The 7,649-nt window shown below is 57.3% G+C and overlaps 1 protein-coding gene across 5 annotated transcripts in view; it reads left to right on the top strand.

Moving 5' to 3' along the window:
- Window positions 1-2,151: 2,151 nt before the first annotated feature.
- NTN3 (netrin 3) overlaps window positions 2,152-7,649 on the top strand; it is a 28,440-nt gene continuing 22,942 nt past the window's right edge. For 3 of the 5 annotated variants that reach the window (XM_030459772.1, XM_030459771.1, XM_030459769.1), the window contains exon 1: window positions 2,152-2,273. The gene's annotated coding sequence lies outside the window, so the exon portion shown is untranslated. Of the gene's footprint in view, window positions 2,274-4,390; window positions 4,468-7,649 lie in introns of all 5 variants that reach the window. The other 2 variants (XM_030459770.1, XM_030459768.1) reach the window with 1 other exon arrangement.

Raw genomic sequence — 7,649 nt, 5'->3', positions numbered from 1 at the left:
CACTGAGGTTGTGGTGACAGCCCCCCAGTTCAGCACCACTCTGGAGCAGCCAGGCCAGGCTAGCTCGTGTTCTTGGTAGCCCTTGTGCTTTCTGGTGAGGAAAACGCCTTCAGGTCCATCCTTGGGACAACTTCTGTTTTGTGTCATCTCAGGACCTCAAGTCATACCCTGTTTTGCCCCATTGCCTTGATCATCCCAACCTGTTCTCAGCCCCAGCCACGGAGTCTCACAGTTTCCTGACATCCGCTGGCTTCACTCTGCTCCATGCTCCAATCTGGCCCCATGCAAAGCAGACACTGACCCTGCACTTGCTTCCCCTCTGAGATCTGCTGCTGGGGTTTGTGGCTTGGCCTCCTGGCTCTCCAAATGCACAAGTCCCTAGGAGAGGAAGGAAGACTACAGGATACCCCTGGCATCAAACTTACAGAGCCTTGAGTCTCCCCTGTCCATGGCCCAGGTCCCCTCTGCCCTGTCACCTGGTAGCTTTGCCCTTGTTTATCCATGTCCCTGCTGCTGGAGCAGGGGGAAAATGCATTTTGTGCAATAAGGCTGAGAGCAGCACACTGTGTGTCCCTGGGGACGTGCAGCCAGCTGGGGTCTCCTCCTCAGCAAGCATCTGCCAGCCAGCTGGGGAGAGCACTGCTCCTGCAACCTGCTGCCCTGAGACCACAGGATGTGGGTAAACAGGGGTCCCCTGGGCACAGGGCAATGCTGGGTGGGGGTCCTGAGTGGGTGAGCTGGTGCTGGCCCCCTGCCCCACCTCCAGTAGCCTCCTCAGTCCCTGTGTCTGTCACAAGGGCACCCCTGGGAAGGATGTTCCCCAGGCCAAGCTGGGGGATGTGGGGGCTGCAGCGCTGTGAACACAACCCCAGTGAGCAAGGGGATCCAGGCCCAGGTTTTCTCCCTTCCTCCGTCGCTTCACACAGATGATGATTAAATTAGTTTAACTGTTTTGTTCTTGTTTTTTTTCTTTTGCCTGCTTGCAGGTGGCCTGGGGAGTGTGTTCAGAGAAGACCCTCCCAGGGTAGCCCCCTGGCCACTGCTGGGCAGCCTCTTGCAGTGCAAATGCCCCCCGTTTCTCTCCTTTCCAGACCAAAACTGAAAGGCCGGGCCGGCCCTGGTGCAGCAGCACGTGAAAAGCCTCCGCATCACGGGATGGAGCAGAGGCTCCAGCCTCCTCCCTGAGAGGAGGCTGCTCCCCGCCTGGTAAATCCCGCATTTCTGCTGCTTTGGGAAGCAGGGGGAGGATTATCGGCTGCTTTCCTTAAGCACCGGCCGAGCCCTCGGAGTCCTGGGCTGCCGCTCCGGAGCCCCCAGCGCGCCCGGGACGATGGACCCACTGCGAGCAGAGCCAATGCCACGGCGGGGCCGGGCGGGCGGCAGGTGGGAGCCCGCGACCCCCGGGACACCCGAGAGGGTGGCCCGACGGGGAGGGCTGCCCGGCGGTGGGGAGGCCCCTTCCCCCGCTCCGCTCCCGGCCCTTCCCGCTCCGGTCCCGGCGGGAGGGCGGAGGCAGGGCTGGCAGCCCGCGGCGGGCGGTGCACACGCACACACACCTCCCTGCATGTGATTAAATGGCTCGAAATCTGCTTCTGATTTCCTCGGGGAGGTGACTTTTCCCTTCTTTTCAACCCGGGATTTATTGGAGCCTTTTTACTCCGCTTCCAGGCAGCGGTCGGGGTTCAGTTTCTCCACTTCTTGCTTTTCTTTCTTTCTTTTCTTTTTTTTCTCTCTCTCTCTTTTTCTTACTTTCCTTTCCTTTTCTTCTTCTTTTTTTTTTTTTTTTTCCCTTTCCTCTCCTTTTCTCCCTCTCTCTTTCCTGCCTCCTCCCTCTCTTCCTCCCTCCCGCAGCCGGAGCAGCCGCGGGCGGTGCGGAGCGGGCGGGAGCACGGCCGCCTGCGGGCACGGTGCTGGGGACCCGCCCGCACCGCCGGGAGCAGCACTCTCGCTTTGCATTATTTCGCTTTATTTTGCTTTCTTTTTTTCCCCCCTTTTCCTTGGCAATTTGCGTTTTTGTTTTTTTTCTTCTTTTTTTTTTTCCCCCTTGGTGATTTTTGGGGGGTTGCGTTTGGTTTTGGGTTTTCTTTTTTTTTTTTTTTTTTTTTTTGTGTGTGTGTGTGTGTGTGTGTGTTGCTATAAGCCAAGGGAAGGGGGAGCTGCCCCCCGACTCCACCGCCCGCCCTGCTGCTTGCTGCTGCAGCGGTCCCGGCTCTTGTCGCCACCTCGACCCCGGACCTGCTTCCCGGACCTGCCCCGCTACCTGCCCGGCCGCGGTAAGGCTCTTCTCCAACTTCCCAGCCCGCAGCTCCCTGCTATCCTCCCCACCGCTCCCTCCCTCGTTGCCTTTTATTCCTCCCTTTCCCACCCCACCCGCCACCCTCCCTTTATTTCCCTTTTCCATCCTTTCACCGCCGAAAGCGGGACCCCCCCACGGCGAGGCCGGGGATGACGCCCGACGCAGCCGGGCACCGCCGAGCCCTTCTCCCAGCCCCGGGCAGCTCCCCCAGCCCCTGGGCAGACCCCCTCTCCCCGGCCCCGAGGGCAACCCAGCCCCTGCCGCTGCTCCGCGCTTTGTGCCGGTCCGTCCGGGCTGGGCTGACTGCCACCGCCCCGGCAGGGTCAGCGTGGGGGGGATGGCGGGGGTGCTTGGCGGTGTGCGAAGCCTGGCTGTGTCGCAGACCCCCCACCCAATCTTGCCGTGGGGGTGCGGAGCCCTCCGAGGCGTTGAGCCGCGGGTGGGTGCAGGGGCAGGCAGCGTGGGAGCCCTGCCAGGCTGCTGCCTGCAGTGCCAGCTCCGGCTGACCGGGCACAGGGCACGCACGTGGTCCCCGGCCCGCACCTCCTGTCCGTGGCTTTTATCCGCTGGGAATGTCCCCGCCAGCACAAAGCCACCGTGCACCTTGGCAGGGTGGCTTCGCCCTTGCCACCAACCGAAGCTTGGGGCCATTGCTGGCTCCTTCCCGGCACAGATGCCTCGGAGAGACCCCTCACAGTGTGCGTTCCCTCTGTAAAGGAGGGGTCCTGCAATTCCCCTGGGCTGTGCTGGGGGGGCCAGGCTGGGTGAGACTCCTTGGCACCCTCAGCACCCTGCCCCGAGTCAGGGCCAGGGTGAGGGCCATAGCTTCTGGCCAGGACACTTGTGAGCGGGTGGTGGAACAGGGAGCGGGGCCGGGTTTGGTGGATTTGCTTCTGCTTTTCTGTCTTGGAGCTGCTGAACTTTCATTTCTTCCAAATGCTATCCCTCCCCCAGCTTCCCCAGCCCACTGGAGAGTGGGTGGGTGGAAATACCTTTCTTGGGATAAGGAATAACTGGTGAGATGGGGGGACACGGCTCCCTCCAGCCTGCAGCGTCTCCTGGCTCTTGCCAAGCGGTGTGTGTGTGTGTAAGGCCCCGGGGGCAGGAGCAGGAGCTCCTCCCAGCGCGATGGTCCTGCCTTGGCAGCACTTGTGTGTGGATTCCCTTCCCTCGAGTGAGCTCACCCTGGGAATGTATGGGGAATGAGCTAGGATGAGCATCCTCACCTCCACCCGGGCCAATTGTCTTGGAGATGTAGTTGGGCTGAGATGATGCTAAGCGTAGACCTGGCCACGCAAACCCTGGGTGGCTGGAAACAGCACAGGTCCTTCTTCTCTAGTCGGGTTCATTGTTGTGTGTTGTCAAAGCCAGGAGAGGCTGGAGCTACCTGGAACCAGTGCAGCAGGGAGGTGGCTTGAGCGTGCTCCAAAAACACTCTCCAAAGTGCTTGGATGGATGCAGAGCATACTTTTTTTTCTTTTCTGCTTTTTTTTTTCTTTTTTTTTTTTTTTCTTTTTCCCTGCAATATCCCATTTATAAAACAGAGGGAGCTGCTGTGCTTTTCTGACCACCTGGTTGGAGCGAGCTAGTGAGGGGACAGGAGGTCCAGCAGCCCAACTGGGCTGCAGGGATCCCAAACATCCCTTCCACCTCCGACACCTGCATGTGGAAGGAGGAAGTGGGTCGGGTCTCTGCAGAGAAGGGGGCAGGTGTAATGCCGGCTTGGGAAGGAACCAAGGTGAGTCTGCAGCCTGAGGGAGAAAGACACCAGGTCCAGGGATGCAGCTGAGCATGTTGTGGCCTAAAGCAAGAAGCCTAGCAGAAATGCAGGCTGCTGGGAGCCCAGGCTGGGAGCTTTGCTGCTGCTCCCTGGGTGCCACAACATGACCTACACTGTCTTCAGTCTGGGCCAACTGGAACAGAGGTTCCACCTTAGGTCTGAGCAGGGTTTCCCACCTCTGGTGGAGGTGAGCATCAGTGCAGCTCTTGGGGCACGTGCTCAGATGGCTTCGCCTTCCTTCTGCGGGGAAGCAGCCCGCTGGGCTGAGGGTGTCCACTGCACCTCGACTCTTGTTCCCCCACCCTGTTTTTCAGGCCTTGTTCCATAAGGAAGCAATTATTTTGTGCCCCCACGAGCCCCTCCCTGAGCCTGCGCGGGACACTTGCGCTCGGTATGGAAACGCGACAGATTTTCCATATCCCACTTTTGCCCCGTGATGTTTAAAAACGTACGTGACGGCCTCTTCCAAATGCTGCAGGCTTGGCTGGCACTCAAGCAATAACAGGCTGTGTGACACCAGGGGCATGAAATATCGTACCAATAACCAGGGGGGGCACGTGGGGGAAGAGATGTCAAAGTGCAGAGTGTTTCCGGCCCTGGTTGTCATGAGCCATCCCCTACCCGATGTGAGAGATCTTTCAAAGCTGGCCAAATGTTGTCATCTCTGAATACCATTTTAAATATTCATCCAGACTATTTTCAACATCTGTGCCCGGCATGTTGTGAAAAGGCAACAAGGGACGTTATGGAAACCAGATCACTTTATTCCCATCTGGAGTGGAAAGGGGTTGAAGCGATGAGGACTTCTGGGCCAGAACCACGCGAGTCCTGGGCATCTGCTGGGAACAGCGGAAGGAAAACCCTCTGCACCCTTTGGGATGCTCCTGGGAGCACAAGAGGGAGCCAAGCAGCATGGCAGGAGCATGCAAAGAGGGACAGGGAGCTGGGGTGGGATTAGAGTTGGGTAAAGCAAGAAGTCAGGCAGTAGTAGAGATTAATAAATAGCGTAGCATCAAGACAACTGCGCTTTCTACTCTTGCAAGGCCAGGGGCTCCAGATGCCTCCTTGAGTTGCTGTTGTGTTGAGAGCATGAAGAGTAGATTACCAGCTTGTGCTGGCCAGGGGATGTAGCAAAGAAACAATTCAGCTCTTCAGCGTGTGGGTGAAACCATGCTTGAATCTCCCCTCCTGGCAGCAGGACAAGCTCTGCCCAGGGCCCAGGGCTGCTGGCATGAGGGGCGGGCATGGAGAACCCAGCAGGGTGTCTGTGCTGGATGCTGGTCCCTCCTTCCTGCGGTCAGCGTGGCTTATGAGTTATGGAAACGGGTGAGCAGGGATGCACCCGAGCATCCAGCCTCTGACAGCTCTGTGCACATGGTTGGGTAGTCCGGGGACTGTTTTCTTCATGGTGGATTTTTCTTTTTTTTTTCTTTCTTTTTTTTTTTTTTTTTTTTTTTTTTTTGGGTTGTTTTCGATAACCTAGGAAATCTGGGCTCCATTTCTGCCTTTTGTAACATCAGGCTGCAACTAATTCAAGCCAGGCCAGATCCTGACCACAGGTATGCCAGTGTAAATTTGAATGGAGCTGCTTACGTCTCGGTTTGGCCCGATCTGAATGGAGTTACTGCTGCCTGATGCCAAACGGGCTGAGGTCAGAATCTGGCCCATCCTTTCCTGCGTGCAGTGTAATTTGTATGTGTCTCCTGGCACCACTGAGGTATCGTATGGCTTGTGTAATGCTGGCTCCAGCCTGCCAGAGCCCATCACAATATCTATCACTGCAGGAAGACACTGCTGAGTTGTCGCCCCTGTGAGCCTCGCATCCTCTGGGGAGAGCAGGGTCTGAAAGCCCGAGGGGCTGCACAGAAAGGCTGGCTCCATAGGTGCTTGGAAGCTTCTGATATTTACATATCAGAAGAGAGGAGGGAGCTTGTAAAGGGAAGCAAGGCATCACTCTCATCCCTGCCATTATCTGTGTCCCAGGTGGGCACTGGTGGCTCCATTAGCGGCTGGGGTGGTGATAGCACTGCCCGCCCTGCCACCCCCACCCCGGGCCTGCTCCTAGGGCCTTGGCTGCCTGAGGTTTTCCCTTTCATTTTAAATAATTCTCAGTTGTGTTTTGCTTTGTTTTGTTTTGTTTTTTTGTCCCAGCAACACATGGAATGATTTATCCATGGCCAGAGCACAGTCTGGTCCTGACACGTTCTGCTTGTGGAGGGGGGGGATGAAGCATCCCCTGGTTGGCATTGGTGTGGCAGGGAAGGGACCGTTGTCTGCAGAGAGGGGGGACATGGGGACCTCAGCAGCTCCCTGATATGGAACTTGTTGACAGGCTGGGGCAGATCTGCAGTGGGTTACTCCTTCCTGCAGCACATATGTCAAGAGGACGGGGATGGTCTCATTAGAGGGCCCATAACAAGCTGGGAATGTGCAATGTCCGGCAGCAGATGCATCCTGGTTAAGAGACACACTTTGGTCATTAGTGCCCAGTTACAGTTAGTCTGAGTACATCATTCCTCTTCTGCTTTGGGTCTTCTTATGTTCTCCCCATGCCTTCCTGCTCAGAGAGCACCTGAGCTGCTTGGAGGCTTTACTGGGATGGCACAGCCCAGGGATGAGCAGTCCTCATGGATCAGCCCTAGCCAAGCAATTTGGATCTAATGGCTGGATCCCCTCAAGTACTCAGGTCCCTTAATCCTTGCTTGAGGGTTCTCTGCCTGCTGCCCTGGGGCTATCCCATGCCGAAAGAAGCCTTTTAGTGCCCCACATGGATGAGTGCCACTGTCCCTGCCGTGATCTGGCACCCAGGACCTTGTACAGGCACCCAAGCACCTCTTGGACTCTGGACATCCCCATCCCAACCAGTTGCAACTGAGGCCACGTGCTATTTACTGAGGGATGTGAGCACACTTTGCACCATCCTACCCTGGCCCAGAGGAGGAACAGGGCTGGCACTGGGCCAACAGCATTGGAGAGGTCCCGGGGAGAAACACAGGTCCCTGGCAGGAGGGAAACACCATTTCCCTGCTTTCCCTCAGGGATTTCCCATTCCTCTCCCAGCACTGCTGACTGCTTTAGCCATCGCCTGCCCTCTAAATCCACATTTCCCTCTCTAAACCCACATTTTCCCCTCTAAGCCCAGAGCTGCAGCAGAACACTGCTTGGGCTCTCGCACTTTCCCCCCTCTGCTTTAATTAGAGAAGGCTGCTCCCACGCCGCAAAGGTCCTGGGATCAAATCTGGCTAATAACCCCCTTCCCTCCCCGCCCTGTGTTGTTCCACTTAATCCTGTAATTACAGCAGCAAAGCTGCCGCTGCCCCGGTCTACTGGGTGGTGACCCTGGGCCTGCTGTAGTCACCAGCATCTGTATTTGGGGAAGTTTGCTGTCTTTGCCTTGGCTCACCTGCTGCACCTGCCTCCTGCCTTCCATTTTGGGGACCAAGCACCCACCTGAGGGCTCAGTGTTGGGAGACCTGGAGCTCTGAGCATGCATCTGCTCCCGGCAGCGCTGCTTCTGGGAAGGTGATGGGAAGGGGAACCCACGGCGGGCTGGAGCTTTGCCCTGAAAAAAGC

Source organism: Calypte anna, chromosome 14 (assembly GCF_003957555.1).
Source record: "Calypte anna isolate BGI_N300 chromosome 14, bCalAnn1_v1.p, whole genome shotgun sequence".
Lineage (NCBI taxonomy): Eukaryota > Metazoa > Chordata > Aves > Apodiformes > Trochilidae > Calypte > Calypte anna.
Note: the sequence above shows the minus strand (reverse complement) of the source record. Positions and strands in the feature narration are given on the sequence as shown.